The sequence below is a fragment of the Ursus americanus genome, chromosome 6 (genome assembly GCF_024610735.1).
Source record: "Ursus americanus isolate L20-20 chromosome 6, mUrsAme1.1.p, whole genome shotgun sequence".
NCBI classification, from domain to species: Eukaryota; Metazoa; Chordata; class Mammalia; order Carnivora; family Ursidae; genus Ursus; species Ursus americanus.
In genome coordinates this window covers 19,756,600-19,781,470 of record NC_142132.1, presented here as the reverse complement: position 1 = coordinate 19,781,470, position 24,871 = coordinate 19,756,600, and the positions used below count along the sequence as shown (strand labels likewise).

Genomic DNA, 24,871 nt, shown 5'->3' with positions numbered 1-24,871 from the left:
ACTAAATCAGTCCCTAGATCATCCAGTTAATTTTAACCTTGACCTCCCACAGCTGTACTGCTTTACTCAGTCCCAAAAAGTCCCTGCTTCTGCTTCTTATGAAGCAATAGTAGAGTGGAGAAACAAAGCCCATTCCTTTAAGAAAGATTCCGCCTCCTTTTTTTTTTTTTTTTTTTTATAAGCCAGCGCCTAATGGTAACTGGGGAGTCTCTCCTAAGTCACACACTTTACTACTCAGCATTGGGAGAAGCTGCTGCGGCTGCTGTGGCTGCCGCCGCCGCTGCCGCCGCCGCCGCCGCCGCCGCCGCGGGTCTGAGGCTGCAGTGGGTTCCTGTGCAGCACTGCAGAATCCACACCTACAGAAGACACACACGTCTACTACCCTGGACACAAGAAAGCCTTGCATCTCCCGCGGGTAAGCCGATCTTTTATACATTTTGTCCAGAAACTGTGGGAAAGGGAATGATCACGGAAAAATTGCTCATCAGACATGCTTAAAATGGATTATGTTAATTTGTCTTCGGGGGGGGGGTTGTTTAGATTTGTGACGGGCAAATGCTCTATATAGTGGAGACTATTGTCTGATAAGTGCTCTTAACATACTTTTTTTTTTGCTATTCACAAAAAGGCTAACCTTGATGCATGCAAAAGCTTTTCATTTTTTGCTTTATAAATGCAAAAAAAAAAAAAAATCCAGCCACTCCCAATAGCTCTCTCAAATACTGCAGATATTTTTAAACACCAAATAAAATGACAGGCTGAGCATTTTCTAAATATTTTCTCCCCAAAGCCAGGAAGCCTTCCCCTAGATCCTTTAGGGGTATTTAAAAATCATGAGGCATGGTTAGATTTTGAGCAGATGGGAGATGGTGGTAGACTGAAATTTCTATAGCCTTAGTCCAGGGGAGAGAGAAAATGAGGATAAATGAATCACAGTTTGTGCCAACACAAGATTCATTTTCCACACTTCATATGTGGGAAGAGGAAACTACATTTTAATTAGCACATTTTTAGGGAAGAGGGAGGGGATGAAGATGAGGGGGATGGCATGAAGTATTTGAGGGGGAAGAGTCTGCAGAGGAGGAAGGAAATGAAGTGGACTGTCGCCAGTACCTTGGGAACGAAGGGAGATAAGGGTGGGGAATGAAGTTTGTTCTGTTTGGTAGGGTGGGGTTGACTCAAGGGACCATGAATAACCAGAATGGCGCTTGGAGGGGTGTGCTTTCGAGTGGATTCGTGCCCGTGGAAGACACGTGTGCGGGAGGGATGTGCAAATCGTGGGGTGGCAGAGAAAGGTGTGCATAACTGGGAGGTCTGTTTCGAGAACAGGTTGGGGTGAGAAACGTCTGGGCGACGGGGGCGTGGGGGCCCAGTGTCACCTGTGGATGGATCCACATCCCTGCTATTGCATGTTGCAAAGTTTACCCCAAGCTGGCGCTGCCGCCCTCGACTTTTCCCCTCTAAGAAGCCAGCTCTCATAAGGTCGCAAGGCCAGGGGCCAAAGTAGGGGTGAAGACCCTCCACCGGTCTCAGTGGAGCAGGATTGAGAGAACCCCTGCCCTGCCCCTCTGTGGAGGTGAGTGGGCGGAGGAAGCGCCCAATAGGCAAGTATGCCGAGAGGAAAATCTAGGCCCCTCCTATGGGGGGCGTGCGGAGATCGAACCTTAGCCGCTGCCTCCCCCCGAAGACCCAGCGGCCAGAGTAGGCGGCAAAGGTTGACTGAAAGCTGCGGCTCAGCCTCGGGACGGGGAGGGCTCGCTCAGGTTAGGGCGGGCGACATTTCCGAGGCGTCCTCCCCCTCCTCCTGGTAGTCGGGTTTCCGTCGGGGTTATTTCCCCCTCCGACCCTCAGGGGACGCCACGGATCGTAACTGCAGAGCCGGAGGAGGACGCTGAAGAGGTGCCAGGCAGCCGCCTAGCGCCAGGCCCTCTCAAAGGCCCGGCCGGCCGGTAGGTCCTTGCGGCCGCGGCTACACAGATGTGGTGCTAGCGGGCGGAGAGGGGGCCGCAGCTTGTGGAGCCAAGGCTCGCGAGGGGCGCAAGGGGCCGCGAGAGGTGGGGCCTTGAAGAGGCGGGGCCCAGAACGTCCTGTGATTCCGAAGGGCGGGGCCAGGACGCTCGGGGGGCCCAAAGGGCGGGACCAGGGGCGTTCGGGGTCTGCGAGGGGCGGGCCCCTAGGGGGCGGAGCCAGAGGCGCTTGGGGGCCTAGGGGCGGGGATGGGGGCGGGGCCAGAGGACGCTCCGGGGGCGCTCGGCCAGTCCCGCCAGAGCGCGAGCTGCCCGCTGGTAACGGTCGCCAGGGCGCAGGGCGGGAGGGGAAGGAAGGGGGTTTAAATTATTTTCTTTAAAAACAGTGAGCGAGAGCTAGAGGCATCGCGACCCAGGTGTCGCCGCTTCCTGCTACAGAGGGCTCGGCGCCCAGGTCCCTCCCTCCTCACGCCCCCTCCCCTTCTGTCCTCCCCGGTGGAGCCGTGGGGTGCTTAAGAGGCGGCCGTGGCGGATCGAGCAGCCGCTGCAGCTCCGGCGGCCGCGGAGAAGGAGGAAGGGAAGCACAAAGCCCGCTGCGCGAGGCGATCTGCGAGGTAATCCTGAGGGGAGAGAAGGCGCCGTCGTTGAGCCCCTCCTCCCAGCGGGGATGACTGGCGCCCGCGCGGGCTAGGCGACGGGACCCTTCCAGGGGGTCGCGCGGGGGTGGGGAGCGCGGAGACTTGCGGGGCCGAGGGGACTTCCTATTGGCTGTTCCTGCGGCCTCAGGTGAACCTCTCTCTGTCCAGGGGGCCGGAATGGGAGCCTTGGGCTAGTCCGAGGGGAGTGGACCTGCGGGGGAGGGCCTCTGGGCGCCGCCGGGTGGGCCCGACTCTTGGGCGTCCTCTGGTTTCCCTCGAGAGGGTAGGGAGTTCTCAAAATCGAGGGCTAGTTGAAGCGTTGGAGACCTGGGGACCTTAAACTCTGAAGGTGTGCCCCCGGGGTTGCCGCGCTTGGAAAAGGTGGAGGAAAGGGAAGGGATGTTGGTTTGTTTTGTTTTCCTCGTTTAAAAAACTTACGTGACTAGTTGAAAGTGTTCAACCACCTTTCTCCCGTAATCCGCGTCCCCATCCTCCCAGCACGCACACACAGCCCTGCACACGCTTACACGTTAAGGTTGTGCTTCCTGCCTGGGGTGACAAGCAGAGTTGGCAGCGGGTCCACTTTGCTGGTGTTTGGGGCACATCCAGCCTCTTTGGAGGTATGCTATTTTAGCTGAGGCAAGACCACAGAGACAGGTAGAATAAGCTAGGCCTCTATTAAATTGGCAAGAATGGCCTCAGGTGAACTTTTTTGTTGCAGAGATTTAATTGCAAGTAGGTGCCCGCTTAAAATAGGAGCGTAGTAAAACCACTAATTTCTTTGGCACGTGTGCTGTTGCAATTGACCACTATAGTGGTAAGGAGAGAAAGGGAATTTAACTCAACCAGAAGATTTTGAGTTGGGATTATATGCAAGTGTAGTGAAGGTGCTGATAAGATTCTGGGGGTTGGAACCAGCTACATAAACGTGTGTGCATGTGTATGTTAAATTATACAGTATTTCAGATTTAGCAGTATGAAATGGTTGCTTTTCTTGGAATGAAGTGCCTGTACATCATGCTTAGTATATCCTAATTTGGGCTTCAGAAGACTTCCAAAGAGAGTGTTAAAGAGAATAAGAGTACAGGGTAACCCGTAGTTAAATTAAAATACTTGACTATTAAAAAATTTGTGTAATTAAGGTATGGTACAGACTCATTTATAGCATTACTTTTGGAGCATATGTGTAAAGCTTTTTTGTATTCAAATCTTGAATGCATTGTAATTGCCCTCTAACTCGTTTTCCTTTGCTTAAATTGAGCAGATTAATTGGGCAGAGGGAGGGCCAGAAAAAAAATGGCCACTTTTGCTACATTTAACTCATCATCTTTTTAAAGAGTTCACTCTTTTTTTTCTTCCCAAAGAGTTCGCTTTTTTTTTTTTTTTAAGATTTTATTTATTTGAGAGAAAGCAAGTGAGAGAGAGCATGAGCGCGGGCGGGGGGGGGGGGCGCAGGAGAAGGAGCAGCAGACTCTCCATTGAGCCTGAGAGCCTGATGTGGGGCTAGATCCCAGAACCCTGGGATCATGACCTAAACCGAAGGCGGACGCTTAACGGACTAAGCCACCCAGGCACCCCATCCATAGAGTTCACTCTTAAAATTGACCTCAGGTGCTGGTGTGTTGGTGATAGTTGTTTTTAAAGAAAAAAAAAGTGGCCTATCAATTTTGAATGTTAAATATAATGTATCTCAATTTAAATGTAAAATAAGAGATAATTGGTTATGGGGCATTCAATATGTTATAGCTTTTTACATATATGATAACAGGAGGTTTGTTGGTAAACATCTGACGTGACAGGTGATCATAAGACACCTGGGAAATACTTATTTGCATGATCGAAGGGTTGTATTTTCAAAATTTGTTTTATATTCTAAAAATGAAAAAATTGTACACTTTTCTATTTCTAACCCCTTTTTTCAATAATGCTATGCTGGGAAGAGTGTGCACGCCCCTCGGTGATGTTTAAAGTGTGGATTTGGTCTTTGTAAAACCAGAATGTCTTGAGACTAAGAGGACGTAGCATCAGCTTCACCTCCTACACACAATCCTAAAATCTAGACTCAAGGTGAGACTCAACTTCTGCAGTTGTGAGGCTTCCTGAAGTAGGTGTATCATGTCTGTTTTTGTTACACCTAAGCCTATACAGGTTGTTAGCTGTTTAATCTGTTGTGTGGCAAAGCAGTTGGTTAGCAGTACTGAGCAGCACTTATACATGTCATCAGGGTATAAGAAGCATTTCTGTTTGAGGGAAGAAATCCTATAAAAGCATAGAAACCCAAATCTGAACAAATTCAATTTGTAGAGTGTTGGGGAATGATAATATCAGAACCTTAACTGAGTTGTTTTATGTAAAGTGTTTACATTATAGTCTGTCACTCAGTAAGTGCTTTGTGTTTATCATCATTGGTATATAAATTGAGCCTTTTCAGAGGGTGGTTATATCACACTACATACCAGGTGAAGACTAAGCAAATATTTGTAACAACCAATATTTATTTCCTCTACCTCTGTGCCAGACAGGGTTTTTATGATTTAATTGACTTATTCCTCACGGCAACTCAGTGACTAAACAGAGACCTAGGTTTTTGCCGAGGGAGTAAAGGCACTAAGTGCCACAGGCTGGATCTGAATCCAGAGTCTGACTCTAGAGTGAGCCCATGTAAACTAGTGGGCCGCGCTATTATACTTGAAGAAGTAGTTACAAATCAGTGAAAGTCTTTGGGAGTATTCCCGGGACTGCAGGTATGCCTTTGTCTTGTTTAGCCACACCCTCCTGTATTAATACCACCAACAGGTTGTTTAAATATGAATGGTGGTGATTCATCTGCATTAACTGGAATCACCTTTTGACTTTGGACGAGGATTCTCTTTTGATTCATAAGTTTAGCTGGGATACTATATTTGGGCCAGAGTATGTTATCTTTTTAATTACTGAAGATATTAGTCTTTTTTTTTTTTTTTTTTTTTTTTTTTTTAAAGCTTGCCAGATGTGTTGGGACGCCATCAGGCCCAGCAGGCACTAGTTTCCCTTGGAGAGATTCTGGTTCTGCACTAAATCTGTAGGGCTGATCTTCTGATTATGAACATCATATCAACCTAAGATGGATTTTAACTTAAATTTGTCCTAAATTCCACCTGAGTTGCCTCCTAAAATTAGCCTTAAGATATAACTGTGACTTCTACTTTGTCACTCACATTCCTCATGAAATTGTATGTTGCTGCTTCACCAGTGTAGTTGATAGGTCAGGCAAATAAATTATAACCTAAATTAGGAGATGGTTTAAGTAATGTTTAGAATTACTGTAGGGAACTGAATTGTCCTTTTGTTGACAGTTAATGGAATATAATGTTAGGAAAAAATGTTTAAAAGCAAGCATATGTTGAATTAAGAAAGCCTGAGCTGTATTGAAGACACAGGTTATTAATCTGTTTTTCACATAAATACTAAATTTTTTGGCTAGAATTAATATTCAGCTGTTTCCAAATGCTTTGTAAATGCTAAATTTGTAGAGTTTGAATGGAAAAAAATTTTAAATGTCTAATCAGAGTGCTATTCTTTCTTTTAAATATGGACACCTTATTTAAAATTAAGGAGTCATACACTGTGTTAGGTCATTGAGGTTCAAAATGAGTGCCCTGATACTTTTATGTCTTTCGTGTTAGTGGTTTATCATTTGAACTTGGGGTCCATTCCAGTGTATTTTATAGATGAGATTGTTATGGGTTCTGCAACTGACTAAGCTCTCTTGGCCAAGAGCCAAGACAATCTCAAATTTTTACTGTAATGGGTGTATATATACAGAATCCTTTTTATCATACAGGTTAGAAGTCTTTCTTGACTGCAGCTTGAAAGAAAACGTGTGTTAACTCTTACGCATCCCTTATATATTATAACTAGATGAATTTAATTATTTTTTCCTTCTATCAGTAACTAGTTATGGACACACACGTATTTAACCATCCTACTTGGGAGATACTCTTCCTTTCATGTCAAGTTAAAAATTATTTGCTTGGCATTCATGCAATAAATAATTTGAGTATCAACAGTATGCGTTGAACAATTTTAACTGAAAATTAATTGTGTTTATTAAAAATAAGTGTTGCAATAAAAGTTTGTGGGCTCTTTATTTCATGTGCATTTTAATGTTGATCTTTTATATCTGGACAGATTTCAAAATGCAGTTCAAAATTAAGTTAATTGCACAGTTGAACACGTATTTGAATGTTAAGATGGTACCGTTTAACTTACGGTGGAGCCTTAGATGATAGTACAAATAATGAGAATCAGAGTCTCTTATTTCCTTCAACTAATTTTTGTTAGATATCTTTGAAAAGCTGCATTAATAATCTCTTTCAGTTTTCTAGGATATTACTTACTACACTGAGGGAGCAATTTAATGAGGAGTATCCTAGAAACCTTAAAGATTGAATGTGGCTTTCAGTGTTATCTAGTATAACCCAGAAAGTAGTACCATAATCACCAAAGGTATGAAATGAATGAAACCCATCTTTGATATTAAAAGGGTTATTGTTCTTATAAATTACCTTCTTAGGAAGATAGTATAGACTGGTTTCTAACTATGCCAAAGCTGAATTGTTATTGTATAGGCTTTGATGTACAGTTACATCTTTATAATGAGTTTAGATCTAAGTTGTACTTTAACGTGATGTCAGACTGATCTGCACTGCCGCCACATACCTTATATTTACTTGTTTTTAAAAGTTGACGGTAAAGCTTAATTGGAAATGGTAAGACCTCCCTGGTGTAAGATGAACTTTGAAATCTCTTTGTTTCAAATTGTCCAAAACTGGGCCTAAGGATATTGGTGTATAGGCAGTACATTAACTACCATTTAAGATTGTTACCTTCTCAAACAAGACTACAGTTTGAACCTGTGGTGATGAAACTCACTTTTTCTGCAGCAGACATATATGCTTTCTATAGGATAAAAATTGGTCACCTAGCCAGCCAGGGGTTAAACACTTTTTGGAAGCTTAAGGGCAAATGACATAATGTTTTTAAAACCAGTGTCTCAAGAAGTACATCGTATATATTAATAAAACTTTTAATGCTCCAAGGTGCATTAAGGCAAATAAACATTAAGGCAAGCAATTGATTAAGCAAGATGGAAATCTAACTCCAGGTGACATAGGGAAATTGTCACTTTATTCTTTTTGCTACCTATCACACTCCTTTAAATTTATTCCTGTAATTTTTTACTCCACCATCCCCTTACCTCCTTGGAAGAGGAAAGGACCACAGGTATGAGTTCAGGAGACTGTTTAATTCCTCTCCGAGGCTGTTTTTGGTTGCCTGCTAGGGGAGCTGGAATTCCAACAATGTAGAAAGCAATCAGGTTGGAGAAGTGCTGAGTTTTTCAGTATCTTGGAACTTGGTGTATGCCTTTAATTTGTCCATCAGCGATGTTTCTGTGACGTTCTTCCACAATGGCTCAGTTATCCTGTACAAGGACAGCATTTCCTTTTTCCTTTTTCCATATAGTATTCTCATCCTGTCATCTTTTGATCTGCTGGAATGACTAAATGCCATACCAAAAAAAAAAAAATTGGATTTACTCTGTATCCTCATGGAGAAGTTAATTAGGCTTCCTTGGTATGTCTGAAGATGCGTATTTTGGGGTCAGGTCCTTCCCAGAGACTGTTTAAGAACTCTCTGTTTTTAATCCTTCAGAAATTAGAGCCAGCAACTGTTAGCTGGGTGTCATTTCTAATCTCATTTGTCTTATTAGTACATGAAAAGATTCTATAAGGGCAGCCTTTCTTAATGTCTGAGGAAGAGGTTGGGGAATGGTGATGGTCACAGCTTAAGTGGAGTTGTGAATGGGCTTAAGTGCGTAGGACGGCGCAGATAGTGGAAAGGGGAAAGAGATTGGCAGTGTAGTTGATATGTTTGTCTCATTCCTTGTCCCCACTCCCAATTTTTTTTTTTTTTTAAGCTTTAAAACTGTGTTCTTTCCACCTTGCCATCCTCCTATAACTTTTATTGCCAGGACTGAGTTTTATCTCTTCTAGAGAGAGGTGGAATATTCAAGGTGATTCCTATCTGATTGCTGAAAAGTTTGGCTTTTAACTGGGAAGTTTACTGAAAGGAATTTCCATCGCTGTCCACAACTGTTTTTTAGATTTCAGAAAAAGATCTCTGAAACAGAAGTGTGAGAAACCTTACTGATCGTGTAGTATTTGGGAGCCATTATGCATTAAAATTAAAATACGTATTAATGAACCAGAAATCCATATTGTTTAAGCAGTTTTTTGCTAAACTAAATCTACAGTAATTTTGTGTTAGGATGTTTCTTTTTAAGTGGGTATCAAAAACTATTTTTAACCAAAAGTTGAAAGTAATATGAAAGAAATACATCTTTTGTCTTACTGAGTGTTGATGACAAAAAAATCATAGTTCTCTAAACTATTATCATTAAATACTCTGATGAAATACTAGATAGACAATGGTTTGGTCACAAGCCACTGAAAGACTTTCACCTCTAGAGCAGAATGTAATAGGAAAGGAACATTTTATACCTGAATAAGAACAGTGTATCTGCTTGACATAGGGAAGGCTCTGAAAAGCTGATTACTTGGTAATCTCTCAAGTTAGGTGATCTTATAGCGTGTTTGATGTTTTTATAATCTGAATTTCGCTGGGCTCTTTAAAAGTGTCTGGTTGGACCATCAGCTTTTGATGAATGTATTTCTGGAGGAATTGTGACTATCAGTTAAAGTGCTTTGAAGAGAGAAACCCTGTTTTGTATCCCACCGGACTGTCACAGAACATGCTTCTTGGAGCTTGTTTAATTTGGGCTCAAAGGGAAGAAAGAGTGCCATCTACTGAATGGCCAGCATCAAGTTGAGCAGCCCCACGTTTTTCTTACAGAACTCTCAGCTGGCTACTGGAGAAACCAGACTCCACTCCACTGAAGAATTTGACAGGGTTTTAGTACCAAGTAGAATTGTTGCTTGCTGAATTTTAATTATACTTTCCAGCAGGAAGCCTAAACACATGATGAAGAACTAATTCACCACTTGTTGGATTGCATGGGAAAGGAGAAACTTCAAGAAGTTGTTGAGACTTCATATTAAATAATCTAGCAATGGTGAAATCATTATCAAAAGTGGTAAAGAAAATTATTTTAATGAGGCATGTTTCATTAGTGGTTCCAGTTATTGATGGCTTCTGCAGACAACCATGACGTTGTTTAAAATTTGGTCCTAAAATAAACAAATCATTTGTTTGGAGTTAAGGGTTTTAAGAGTATTTGAATATTTTGATTTTTTTCTCTTGTCCTTTTACTTTGTCTCCCTTTCTAAGGCAGTGATTCCTGCTTCAGTGATTTCACTGTTTCAAAGTGGGTTTTGTTGTTGTTTTGCTTTACTCAAGTGACCTCATGTTTCATTTTGTCAGGTTTTTCCTAACTTCTGGAGACTGCTGATGGTAGTAGTCATGGTAGAACCGGAGGTCACAGAACCAGATGTAGGTCAGTGGAGGTTCAGGATACCTGGAATAGGCCTGTCGAAGCCAGACAAGAAGGAACTTTGACAATATGAATTGAAAGGAAGCTTTGAAATTATGATAATCTTTTCTGTCATATATCAGGTATAATTAATCAGTAATCATTTTTCTCAGCTCTTGAAACCTGCCAAGGACCCTATTAAGCACTTTACATAAATTATGTGGAATTTAGTTAAGTAGCTTGCCCAAGATCGTACAGTTGGTAAGTGGCAGAGCCAAGGTTTGAGCCCAAGGCTAACTCCTTAAAATGGGGTGCTATACTGCTCATTTAGCCTCATTCTTGTTGGTGAATGCACAAAAGACTTGAACCAAGATTAGAATAGTGTTTATTCCTCTGCTGGAAAATACTGGTAGTTTTTTGTTTGTTTTAAAAAAGATTTTATTTATTTGAGAGGGAGAGGGAGAGGGAAAGAGAGTGAGCAAGCCAGCACCAGCAGGGGAAGGGAGAGGGAGAAGCAGACTTCCCACTGAGCAGGGAGCCCGGATGCAGGGCTCAGTCCCAGGACCCCTGGATCATGACTTGAGCTGAAGGCAGACGCTTAACTGCTTAACTGACTGAGCCACCCAGGCACCCCCTGTTTGTTTGTTTTTTAAAAAGGTGATGAAATGGGTAAATAGTATTGAAATTTCAGGAGAATCAGGAAGTATATATGAGATAGACCTTCATTTATTTGCTGTTTGGTTTTATCTAAAATATTCATTTCTTTGTTCCTCTTGCTATGCTATTAATTTAAAACCACAAGAAAAGTTTATAATTGAAACAGCGAATTGTTTCATGTTGCTTAAAATATGCTACTTCATGGGAGAAGGGGTTGAGTTACAGAAGGATTTTATGCTGGGATTCCAAAGGGGTTGCAGTTGGGGGGGATAGAGAGATAGGTTAGTTGCCTTTCTATATTTTGCTTCTAAATATTTTTAGGTAGTAGTACTTTTTAATATGGCAGTAATATCCCATATCCAATGCACAATAAAATTAAACCATGTGCCAATCTGAGGTCTTGGGGGAACTTCAATTTGTGCACACGAAGTATGCTCTGAGGACCAAAGGAGTACCATACCTCTCATATATGTACTAATAGTTTTGAATGCATGTATAAATATCTCTCAATTGAGATATTTAATACCTACTATTTGAGAGAGATTTCGGCTTTTAAAACCTATTTTGACCTTAAAAGATATCTTTATTACTTTAACAGATTGGAAATCATTGTTTTAGTATAACCAAAATCTTCTAAAATTGCAGTTCAGTGATGGTGTGGTGTGTATTCTAAACCCAATCACTCTATAAGGACCTCTGACTCTTCCCTTTCATATGTAAGAGGATTATGTTTTGCCTTCCAGAAAACCCCTATAGGAATATCAATTACATAACTCCTTGGATTCTGACTCTACATTCCAGTCAAACGTAGAAAAAGCAACAACTAAGATGACAACACAAAAGATGTTACTTGCCAGTGTGTGATGCTGAATGGCAGGTACAGATAACAAAGGCTATAGGTCATCTCAAGAAAGGAGCCCCACAGATGGAGTGGTCAGAAAAAATCTCAAGCAAAGAGGACAAGGGTGGGCCTTGAAAGGCAGGATAGGATATCACTAGGTGCAGGCTATGGAAAGAGTTTTTGGCAAGACATTACTGTCCATGAAAATAATTTTTTTTAATCTGTAGCATGATGGGAGATAGTTTATAATTCTGGTTCACAGTCTCTTATCACTGTAAGGCCCTTGAAGGCTACACTATACTCTTATTAGTAATAGTGCCAAGGACACATCTCCCTAGAAGGTATATTAGAATATTGCAGGGATGGGAGGGAGAGGGTGGTGGTGAAGGGCATGTAGATTTTTTTTTTTCTTTAAGTAGGCTCCATGCCTAGCGTGGAGCCCAGCGTGGGCCCATACTCACACCGTGAGATCAAGACTGGAACTGAAACCAAGAGTTGGTTGCTCAACCGGCTGAGCCAACCAGGCATCCCGGTCATGTAGATTTTAATAACACTCCTTATGAACCTGACATGAAAATGACTGGTTCATAGAAACATCCTAATACTGTTACTTTGAAGTAATGCTTAGGAAAGTTTGGTACTTGGAAGAAGACTTTAGAAATTCTCATCATTCCCAACACTCAACAAGAAAAGCCTCCTTTTGGGAAGAGGTGTGCCTTTTTTAAAAATCTGAATTTGTCCATCATTTACTTGGCCAATACCAGAGTATAATTCTGTTGATGGCTCTGTTATATCTTTTAAATCTAGTGTATGGATAGATAGACTTGTTGATATTATGAAATATCATTTGTACATAATTTTTGTTAATGTCTGGTTTTGGATTTTGGAGGATTTGTTCCAAGTGTCTGAATTCTTAGATTTTTTTTTTTTAAGATTTTATTTATTTATTTGACAGAGAGAGAGAGAGACAGCGAGAGAGGGAACACAAGCAGGGGGAGTGGGAGAGGGAGAAGCAGGCTTCTCGCTGAGTAGGGAGCCCGATACAGCTTGATCCCAGGACCCTGGGATCATGACCTGAGCCTAAGGCAGATGCTTAATGACTGAGCCACCCAGGCGCCCCTGAATTCTCTTAGATTTTGTAATGCTTATCACTTACTTTTTGAAAAATACTTAATGTAACTATTCAAGATACTTTGAGCAAGTCACTTTCTTTCTTACTTTAGTTTTCTAATATATAAATTATATAGGGGTTGGGATAGATTATCTTAAGATCCATTTCAGTTTAAAGATTCTGTGATTTTAACTTCCAAGGAAGGTAAACTCCCCAGTTAGTGGTTTTACTTGGAAGGTGGCCAAGAAACCTATGATTATACTGTGTTAGGATCTTGAGAGTGGGTCTAATAGAAAGCCAAGACCATGAAAGTCCTTGGCTCTACGTATATGTGGCAATTGAGAAAAGGACATCACTCCAGGACCCCAAGTTTATTTTAGTTCTTCAGAAACTCAGGGCCCTTGGCAATGGACAATGGATAGATCCTTTTTAAGAACAATGAAATAAATAAGGATCGCAATTTTTCCTAAAGCAAACTGTGGAAACATAATGGCATATTTTTCGAAAAACAGTGGTTTTCCATTCCCGTTCCATCTTTACTATATTTAGTATATTAGTTCCTTATAAATATTTCTGACTTCTGTTTAGCTCTTCTTTTCTGAGCAACTTTGTTTCATTTGTTCATTCATTTAGCAAATATTTATTGAACGCTTATTATGTGCCAGCCCATGTTCAAAGTTATGGGAATTCAGTAAGCGAAGCAGAAGAACTGTCCTGTCCCAACGGCGTTTATATTCTTAGAGGTAAATAGAAACAAAGTGTGTTTTGTATTGGTGTAAATGCTCTGGAGAGATACAGAGCTGGAAATGAAAATGCAGTATTTGGGTGAATGGCAAGTTTAAATACAGTGGCTAGGTGAAGCCCTCAATGAGAAGGTGGCATGTCAGTAAAGATTTGAAGAAGGTAAGAATGTATGTGATACAAGGGGAAGATCGAGGCAGGCAGGCAGAGGGAAAAAGCCCTGAGGCTCAAGAGTATCTGGCATGAATGAAACAGAATGAGGGATGGGTGTTGGGAGGCCATTGGATGACTTTGAAGAGGTCAGACATGATCTGACATAGCCTTTCAAAGGATTATTTTGGCTGTGTTTTGACACTAGGCTATAGTGGTGCAGTAATCTTGGTGAGAGATGATGTATCTGGTAGAGGTGGTGAGATGTGATTAGATTCTGGATATATTTGGATGATATAGACAACAGGATTTGCCAGCTGGGATGTGTGGTGTAAGTGAGTCAAACTTGAGACGAAGGTTTGGTGTCTAGGCAAAAGTTTGCAGGAGGAACACTTTTGGGGAGCAGAGGGAATAGGAGTTCAGTTCGAAACCTATTAAGTTTGAAATGTCTATTAGACATCCTCTTGGAGATACTGAGTAGGAGGTTGCTGTGAATGGAAATACAGTTACTGCCCACTATATAAACTTGATAGTTGTTACTTTTTTCTCTTTCACTTTTAAATATTTGCATATTTAATCCCTTTGACTAGAATGAATTTTGCTGTAGTAAGGGCTTCATGTCTTGCTATACATCCTAGTGCTTTGAAGGGTTTTAATCTCTCGTGTAAAACCTTGAATTTACTTTTAACTTCTAAAGACACTTGGTCCCAAAGGAATTCTTTTTCTCTAGGCATAGCACAATTTGCTTTTAATCAAAATGTGAAACTGTTGTTACTGCCTTTTGATATGTGTTTTTGAATGTACAATAGAACAGTTTGGCTGTTCCTCAAAAAGTTAATACTGTTTAATGGTTAAAAATAGTAATGACCCAGTAATTCTCCTAGGTATATACTCGGGAGAAGTGAAAACATACTGTTCACACAAAACACTTGTACGCTAATGTTCATAGCAGCATTATTCGTAATAACGTAAAAGTGGAAACAGCCTAAAGGTCTATCAAGTGATTGATGGATAAATGTGGTATATCCATGCAGTGGGATTAATTCAGTCATAGAAAGGAATGAGATACTGATATATTCTACAACATCGATGAACCTTGAAAACATTATGTTAAATGAAAGAAACCAAACATGAAAGGTCACATATCGTTTGGTTCCATTTATGTGAAATGCACAGAATAGGCATATCCAGAAAGCAGATTAGTGGTTGCCAGGGCCTGAGGGGTAGGGGAAATAGGGAGTGACTGCTTAATGGGTACTGGGTTTCTCTGTGGGATGATGAAAAAATTCTAGAACTAAATAGGGTTGATGGTTACACAACATTGTGAATACACTAAAAACCACAGAATTGTACTGTTGAAAGAATGGATTTTAAGGTATGTGAATTCTTAATTTTAAAAAAGATACCAGGAAAAGAAGTATACGTGTGTACACGTGCACAAGAATAACTAAAACAACTTATGTGGACCTTATTTCTAAAATGGAACTGCTTTCCCAGTCGAAAGTTGATAAAGCAAGGCTTACCACACTAAACTTGGTTTGGCTTGGTTTGCTTAGAGAGGCAGAGTTAAGATACTTAAGATTGTTCAGGTAGAAATCAGGAAGCAGTTGTGATCCTATCCTTGGCAAGTCATAGGTGAGTTTAATTTCTTTTTAAATACCCAATTTCATGGAGATGGCCTAGATAATGCAAAAGAAAGCTCTAAGATGATCATCTCTGTGAGTCTTAGGGAACAGAACTAGTTTTTAAATAAGTTTATTAGGTCTTAAGTCAATAAAGATGGCTTTTTTTCTCCGTACCTATAATTTTAAAATATGGAGAACTCATTTCCCAATAATTTTTTTTATAGCCAACCGAAGATGATATCTACCTTCTTAAAAACATTATTACTATCAAAGAGTTGCCTGCTGAGGACGTAGTTGAAAGGATTATCTTTTAACTTTCGCCCCACTTACTAGTGTTATTTTTTTTATTAAGATATAGATCACATACCATAAAATTTACCCCTAATTTTATTACGAAGAAGTATATGTATTTATATATTCCTTATTAGAATGAAAGCTTCTAGAGAACAGAGGTCCATATTACTTGGATGGTTTAACACGTTTTCAGCATTTTAAGGGAACACATGAACCAGACAAGAAGGATAGGGCAGGGAGATAGGCACTTATGTAGCTGATTCCAGCACTAGCTTGAGAACTATGCTAAGGCAGCAATTTAAAGGAAGTGCAGGGGGCAAAGAGAAGGGAAACGTTTATTCCACTGAGAGAAACATTTCATGAAGGAGGTTGACATTTGAATTGAATTTTAGAGGATCTCCAATGTTGGAGGAGAGTGAATTACAGACCAAGATGATAGAAAGGCATGTAGGTCTACAGGATAAATGTGGTGAGAGAGGAAACAGGAGAGTAAGGTTGAGAGCACTAGGTCATGAAGGCCTTGGGTACTATTTTAAGAAATTTAGATATTATTCTGGGGCACTTATTTTAGCTGTTGAGCGGCATAATCAGATGTGTCTGAGATTGGTGGTGTGAAGAATGTTGTCATGGAGAAAATGCTGGCAAAGAGACAAGTTAGGCATTTAGAGATAAGCAAATGAAGTAAGGCAGTGGCTTTGAGATTAGAAGGGGAGGAATGGGTCATTTTGGAGGCAAAAATATGTGCAACTTGCTGAATAATGCAAAGGTTGAAGGAACATTCCATCACCATTGATAGAATTTAAATGCATTTTACTCCATTTCCAATTCTCTGATTTATGACAGAGGGGAGATGCACCTATACAACTAGAAAGGAGGCAGATTGTTGGAGGTATCTTTTCCTTACCGTACATAAGAGACTTTAGAAATGTGACTATTTCTTAATTTTCCTTAATTTTTACAGCTTGTCAGTTATTACCCAATTGTTCAGTCTTTGGATTTGTTTTCATTTGTGTCTTTGGAAATGGTTGAATAGTCCTCATTTTGGTGTAATATTCTTTGTTTCCAAATGAAACTCCCTCCCTGTGCTGTGTTTTATATCTTAAACTTTGGTGTAGTGGAGTAATAAAGATTTGAAGATATAGGACATTTCAGTGTCAAGTATTGCATGCTGTCATTACAGGACATTGTGCCATCTTGAGGTTTCCCCTTATGTTTAGTGGTTTATCTTGGAACTTCAAAGTAAACCTATACTAAGTACTTATAAGAAACAATTAGAAATGTCAAGAAGCACATTCAAAATATGTATATTTTTGGGGTAAAGTTAGTAGAGAATCCAATCCAGTAAGTTTTTGCATATTTGCATAGTGAAACAAGTAACATAAGATTTGTCTCCTCTAATGTTTCCTATTTATTAAAAGGCATGATTGACTATTTTTGTTTGCGGGGTTGTAGCTCCCTTTAATAAGATATGTAACAGAGACGATATTATAGTAGGGCATAGTTATTTTATAAATGGAAGAAAATACAAGATTTGACAGAACTAACTTCTCAAATATTACAAGATAAAACTTTCATGCTTAAGATTTTTAAGCATTAAAATAGCTTATTCAAAAGCAATTCTTAAAAATAATTCATTGACATAAAATACTATGAAAAGTTTTGACAGAAGAGTAAAAAGCCCTCACTGATTTATTTAAAAGCAAGAATTTATTAACTTGATTTCTAAGGTAAACTTATTGTGAGGCCTGTTTTTATAAAATTATTTTCATTTTTAGATATTTGAAATTAATTTTTGAATAAGAAACTTAAGGATATAGAACAAAATCCAAAAGGCACAAAGAGTATACAGTGAGAAGAAAGTTGTCACTCCACCCCCAAACCACTCGGGTCTCCTGTATATTCTTCCAGAGACATTTTTCATTGTTTATTTTTAAATTCCTGAGTCAAGACTTTGCCTGCCTACACCTGGTAGATGAATTGCTGCATAAGAAATAGAGCCTTCTGCTCACAGCAGCCTGGAGAAGTAGCTAGCCCTGTTCTCCTAGGTGTTGTTTCCGAATCCATTCTCTATTTTATTTTTTCCCTCAAGAGTGTCCTTTTCTAGCTTCCTGTCCACTTACAGCAGAGGTATGAAGAGTGGGAGGTGGAAATTGTAATCATCTATCACTCCTGTCTCATCCTAGGCAATGACAGATAACTCTATGAAAGCATACATGCCAACAACGCAAATTCTGTTTGAGAAGTGTTCCCATTGAAAAGCATCCTCTAAGAGGGATGGCAAAGAAGGGGTCCGGAATGTGCATCTGGAATTTACCATCATTGTGCATCTGCCCCATTAGGCCAGCTGTAACTGTACCTCTTCTAAAACTTTTTATTTTTGGTACTTGGCATTATTTTGTTGACTCTTGCCTTTGGCCACCCACTAAGTCATAAGATTTTCTCCTAAGCTTTGGGATTGCCTGACTCTAAACTTACGGTTGCTAGACTTGGTTTCTTTTCTTGTTTTGAATGGTATTTAATAGAATGTCATTCCTATGCAAATACTATAAATAATAGTCTTATATCTGGGGGGGATTCTTTTTAAAATTTCCAATATATTTATTTTGTACCAATCATCTTTTATTGGGTGTTAATTCTCAATTAGGATATGAAAAGGCTTCAGCAATGATCCAGTTCCTCAAGAAGGGGTGCCAGGCCACCCGCCACACACTCTTCAGTGGTATTCACTTAGCCACTGTTGTTTGAATTCCTCGTAAGAAAGATAGAACAGCACATAAGCTGCCACCATAGAAAGCTCAGCAGTGCTCCCTTTCTTCGCATTGACATACTTGTAATATTGGTAGTAACCTCTCTGAAACTCTCCAAGCAAGTGCCTTTAGGGACAAACTCCTGCATCAGTATCCAGCTTCCCAGCTTCCCTATTTTAACATCCATGAGTTTCCTCTTCATTGGTACAACTGATACCATCTTGGAGTCCTGGGTATCTGCTGTCTTCCAATATTTTTTATTGTGGTAAATACAACATAAAATTTACCATCTTAGTCATTTTTAAAGGTGTAGTTTGGTGGTAATATTGTATAACCACCACCACCTTCCATCTCTAGAACTCTTCATCTTGCAGCATTGAAACTCTGTAGCCGTTAAACAATAATTCCCCACCCCCCTCCTGTATTCTTAGATCAAAAAAATTGTTTTAAGATCAAGGTTTCAGGTGATATAAAATCTATTATTTTTATACCTAATCAAGATTGTAATTTGAAACTCTATACAGATATGTATCATGCAGCAGAGGTTATGATTGGCATTCAAGCCCCTGGAGCTGAGACAAGGGTTACAGAACCTATAGCCTTTAATTCATTTATTAAAGATTTATTTATTTGAGAGAGAGTGCGTGTGAGAGAGTGTGGGGGCAGTGCGCAGAGGGAGAGAAAGAATCCCAAGGAGATGGGGCTCAATCCCAGGATCCCGAGACCCTAAGATCAGACCTGAGCGGGAAGCTTAATCAGCTGAGCCACCAGGCACCCCTGATTCATATTTTAAAGTGAAGAGCTGTAGCCTCATTATACCCCTCAGCTGTGCAAATTCTGTGTTGGTGGGTTGGAGACGGAGTTTGATAATTATGGGAGAGGTGGAGATCTGCAGAGTGGTGCTAGCTGACCTCTGCCTTCATGACCCAATAAAAAGGAAGTTTCCCCACAAATAGAAGTAGGAGCTCCCCAGGTTTGCAAGTCTCTTTGGATGCTGAAATTCTGCCTTTGTGCAAATCATTTAGACTTTCCATTAGTGATTGGAAGTGGGAATTCTCTGTGAATTTTAAAGTTTGGAGAGGCATTTGGAGTAAAGTGGGGGATGAAATCTAGATGCATAGAATTTTGAAAACCCCTACCTTATTTTATGGATGAAGGACCTGGTCTGGTTGAACGAAGTGGCACGTTCAAGATAATGTTACTTGTGGCTGATCTGGACTCAAAACTGTGTTTGTGACTCTCAGTCCAGTGCCTTTTCTGCTTTATGACTTCACCAGCAATCTTAACCCATTCATGCAATTCTGGGATAAGGGAGTTCACCAGAATTTCACTGGATCTTCCCTAGAGCAGAGTTTAGACAGGATGAGAGATCTCACTATCTTTGTGATTTGAAGCTGCATTCAAGAAATAGTTGGTACCTGTTTGTTTTTTAAATCTTTCATTGAATTAGGAAAAATTTTTTGAAGTTTAAAAAAAATTCCAGAATGTGTCATGCACTTTCTTGTTATTTTCACAAAAAGCTATGCTGATCTTCTGTATATTGTTCCAGTTTTAGTATGCTTACCACTGAAGCCAGTCATATACATGGTAAATGTTTCTGACATGTTTAGGAACATTATATTGAAAATTCAAACAATGTATTTAGCTGCCTTGACTTTTTTTTTTCTTTTGGAAAAGAACATATTTAAATGAGAAACAGTTCCATACTCCAAAGAAAAGGGAAAGTTTTAGATCATTTGTTTGAGTAAAATAGATTATAGGATTTCTGGCCCCAATTTTCCATTATTTTCTACTAAGTGGACCATTACATAAGGCACAGTGTTTTGTTTGAGGCAAATTATGCTCAGAGACTAAGATGATCTGCCAATATCTTAACATAGGTTCACTGCAGGAATTATAATTTATAATATTTCACAAGCCAGTAGCATACAGGATAATGTCTCTTAATTAGCCAATAAAGAAATAACCTACTCCAAAACCAATGATAGATCAATTACACTATTCCAGGCAAAGGGGAGACAAAAGATACAGAGTCCAAATTTAGTTGAGGTGTACCTTTCTTGTTTTTTTTTTTTTTTTTTTAAGATTTTATTTATTTATTGGACAGAGAGAGACACAGCAAGAGAAGGAACACCAGCAGGGGGAGTGGGAGAGGGAGAAGCAGGCTTCCCACTGAGCAGGGAGCCCGATGCGGGGCTCTATCCCAGGACCCTGGGATCATGACCCGAGCCGAAGGCAGATGCTTAACAACTGAGCCACCCAGGCGCACCTGAGGTGTACCTTTCTATGAGTTGGTTCTTGGTACAGTCAGTCCTTCCAACAAAAACTTGGGTATCAGCTGCTGGCTTAGTTCCTCACTTCTGGGGCATGTGGCTAGTGGATGATGGCACCAGTATTGGCAGCAAAGTGGGTTGCTCTGAAGGTTATTACTCCATGGACCATTACACGATTTACTCCACTAGCTATAAGGAGTAACCTTGCCAAGGCAGGGACAGGTATCCCTTCTCTTCCTGAGACTGCTGCATGGGTTTAACACCACTGTTGACCAAATAGTAGCCTGGCCACAGCAGAAGCAAGTGTCTCGAGATCTTCAGAGAGCTATTTAGATCAGCAAGAGTAGCCTTGCCCACACAAAACGTTCTTGGTAAGTCCTCACAAATTCTTGGTATTTAGGGGCGCCTGGGTGGCACAGCGGTTAAGCGTCTGCCTTCGGCTCAGGGCGTAATCCTGGCGTTCCGGGATCGAGCCCCACATCAGGCTCCTCTGCTATGAGCCTGCTTCTTCCTCTCCCACTCCCCCTGCTTGTGTTCCCTCTCTCCCTGGTTGTCTCTATCTCTGTTGAATAAATAAATAAAATCTTTAAAAAAAAAATTCTTGGTATTTAAAGTTTAAGTGTCCATTACGTCATAGCTGTTCTTGCATATGATCTTACGCATGAGTCCCCAGCAGCACCCCGTCAACAGTTGAGCTAGGAAGTGCTTATCAACAGCAGATGTCGATGACAACATCCCAGTGCAGATTCCTTAATATAAACAGATTCACCCTTCGATCAAAACAACTTCACTTAAGTCCTAAACAAATGTATTTGAAGTCCTAGCAAACCAATATACAACACAGTGAAGGAAGAAATCTGTCATATTGGAAGTGTTAGTGTTTCAATCTAATTTTGTGATAAACTCATTTATCAAGATTTTTAGTGTTTAAGAATGCATTTTATCAATGTTGCATCATACCAAGGACTTTGAATGGAATTTATCAGATTTGTTTTGATTTTTTTCCATGTTTTGCTATAACATTTGATTTCACAACAGTTTTAGAAGGTAATTTGCAAGATAGCCTTTTTTTTTTTTTCCCCCCAAAATAAGGCCTTTAATAGTAGATCCTTCTGAGGAACTAAAAGGATTCATTATTATGGCTGGGGTCTAAATAAAATATAATTGCTTCTGATTTTACTGTGAGTGTATAAGATTTCTTTCGATCTATTTTTAAATCAATTTTAATAGGAATAGGTACAAAGTCAAGGTACTTATTGGAGAACTTTGAATTCAGCGTTTTAGTAAGTTGATTTTAAACTGTTTGGGTACTAGCTGTGTTTCATGGTGACAAAATTTGTGGGATTTTGTTTGTTTTTAGATTCCACTTACTAGTGGAAACCTAATAGTTTTGTCTTTCTCAGTGTGACTTATTTCAGTTAACGTAATACCCTCTGGGTCCATCCGTGTTGTCTCAGATAGTAAATGGTGGCAATTATTTGTATTTAAAACCTTGTAAATCAGTTTTTATAAAAACCATATAATATTTAAGTTAATGATTGATTTTTTTTAAGTTTTTTTTTTTTTTAAAGATTTTATTTATTTATTTGACAGAGAGACAGCCAGCGAGAGAGGGAACACAAGCAGGGGGAGTGGGAGAGGGAGAAACAGGCTCCCAGAGGAGAAGCCTGATGTGGGGCTCGATCCCAGGACCTTGGGATCACGCCCTGAGCCGAAGGCAGACGCTTAACGACTGAGCCACCCAGGCGCCCCTTTTTTTAAGTTTCTATTGGTACTTTTTCCTGAGATTTTGGTCAATAGAAAATAAAACATTGATTGATAGAACTTCGATTACCTGAAATTCCTTGGGTCCTCTAGTGAAAGAAGACCAAGTAAGAATACAAATGGATTTCAGGGATGTATTGGAAGCAGAAACTTCTAGGTGGGTCCTAAAGTCAGTATACATTGACTTCTAGATCTTCTGTGGTCTAGTATACTTAGAATCAATATTTGAAATAAAGGCCCTAGTAATATCTTGTCCAATTCTTGAGCAATAAAGATACATATGTTCATGAAAGTATATGAAATCAAAAGTTGGAAAGACAGCTTTTAAGATTTTGGAGAGTGTGTATGGGGGAGAAGGCTACATTTCTTTGGCTTTTTACTGTAAGAATTAACATTTATTTGCTATTTCTGATCAGAATAATTACGTGAGTTTTCTCAGTGTTTTTCTTTTGATAGCTCACTATCTTTTCTTTTAAGAGGTTTAATTGTAAGGGTTCAGACCTTCTGTTCAGGGATGGTGTTTGTACAGGTGGATGCCTTGTGTACAAACTATCTGCGTAGTCTGATTTGAAGTCTTCTTAGAAGGCCTTAGAATACTGCTGTCCTCTCCCCCCCAAATACATATATAATTTTAAAATTTCAAGTAGCCATGTTATTAAAAAAGGAATAAAATGAAATTTTTGAAATATATTTTCTTCATACTTTATTAAAATTTTATTTTATTCAGTGTATTTAAAATATTGTCTTTCAATGTGTAATCAATATAAAAAGGTAGTGAAATATTTTGCTCTTTTTTATACATTTTGTGTGTATTTTACACCGTGGCACATCTCAGTTCAGACTAGCCACATTGCAGGTACTCAGTAATTACATGTAACTGGTGGCTACCAAAGTGGATAAGAACACAGCACTAGAATATCTTTCTTTTGTCCTACATTAATGTTGAGGTTTCTTCCAGTAGAAGTCTATTTGGGGGACTATAGCCATCTCTATGTATACTCTTCTATAATTTAATGGAAAATAGAACACTTCTGAGATTAAAAAAAAAAGAATCATTCTTAGTCCTCAGCTTTAGCCATTTTTCCCCTTTATAATGTGATAACCAAAAACTAGTACTGCTGAAGAAATGCAAATATTATTGTATGAGAACTTTAGAGGGCAGGTTCAGTTGGCTGAGCTTACGTGAGGCAAGCTGGAATAGAAAGGGAAGAGTTAGTGCTGGGTAGTACAAATAAGATAGATCTGACTTAAAATCTTGCTGGCCTTGAGCAAGTTACTTCTCTGAACCTTCTTTATTCATATGTAGAATTGGGACAAAAATACACATCTCTTAGGTTGCTTTTGAGAACTAAGTAAGATGACGTGTAAAATATTTCATGTGTAGTCTGGTACATATAAGGTGCTTAGTAAATTTGTTTTGAGTAAATGATTGTTGTTTACTTACATCCACCACTCCCAAATCCCTGTTTGTGAGAAAAGGAAGAGGAAGGAGGCATGCCTAAATTGAATGTTGGTAATATATTGAACTTCGCCAGTTTACTAAATTGACTACAGTTCAGTGTTTGTCCAAAACAAACTAGTTTCTAAGCTTTGTGGTTAATTGAGATTTTAATTCACGACCCTTATCTGAAAGTTTCAGAAAGTAATGATGTGTGAAATAGTTCATCCTCTGCATGTTTAAATACTAAGAAATGAATTTTGCCATTTATTTCCACATACTTATCCTATTGATCAGTTAATATAGCATCTGTACATGTTTCTAAATTTCAGCTATTTAAGAGAAAAATCTCAATTATTAAAGATGCTTCTTTTTATCTTTTCCTGGATATGATACAAATGCTAGCGCAGGGGTTATTGCAATTTTCTAATTTAAGTGATTTTTGCGTCTACTTTGAAAGACGTCTACAAATAGCTTAGTGATGATTGTAAATTTTTGTAGTATCTGAAACTAAGGAAGACTTTTCTAAGTGGAAGAAAACTGCCACTCAGTGACTAAGCTTTATATTATAATGCAAGTGACCAATTGTTCTTGTTCAGGCATTAACATCAGTTCATATTTTCAGATAGAATTGGGGGCTTTTTATAATACCAGCTGTATGGTGAGTGCTGAGTCTATTTAGGAGGAGCAGTTTTTAAGTCATACATTTGTGATTTGATCTGCCTTTTGAGAAGATTACTCTGTTTGAAAATTTGAAACATCACTGAAATGTGGGAAAGCATGGAGAGTTCTAAATAGATGATTAGATTAGATATGAGCTCTTCAAAGCTTTATACTCACCCAATGTGTAGGCCACATCTGTGGTAATGTTCTTGGAAATCGGTCACATTTGAAAATCCAGTTCTTTGCCAACAGCATCTGGTTGCACTTTACATTACATACTTTGAAAGAACTTTTTGAATTGCAAAAAAGCAAACCATATGACACAGACTTTTCTTACCTGATTGAAAGTTGTTTACAGTTACGGTTGAACTTTAAACAAACTTAATTGAAGGCATAATTGTCCAAATGCATGAATTATCACAGTACCTCAGGAATAAAGGATTATTTATCAGCTTTTAAAAATTGTTCAAACTTTTACATTATTCTGATGA

The 24,871-nt window shown here is 39.5% G+C and overlaps 1 protein-coding gene and 1 pseudogene across 4 annotated transcripts in view; one reads left to right on the top strand and one right to left on the bottom strand.

The window, feature by feature from the left end:
• The first annotated feature begins 223 nt into the window (after positions 1–223).
• The window catches only part of ADD3 (adducin 3), a 118,318-nt gene continuing 93,670 nt past the window's right edge, over positions 224–24,871 (top strand). For 2 of the 4 annotated variants that reach the window (XM_045803075.2, XM_045803070.2), the window contains exon 1: positions 2,292–2,581. The gene's annotated coding sequence lies outside the window, so the exon portion shown is untranslated. Of the gene's footprint in view, positions 416–1,709; positions 1,950–2,291; positions 2,582–24,871 lie in introns of those variants that run through there. The other 2 variants (XM_045803071.2, XM_045803072.2) reach the window with 2 other exon arrangements.
• Positions 18,209–18,462, bottom strand: LOC148109765 (ATP synthase F(0) complex subunit f, mitochondrial pseudogene; annotated as a pseudogene).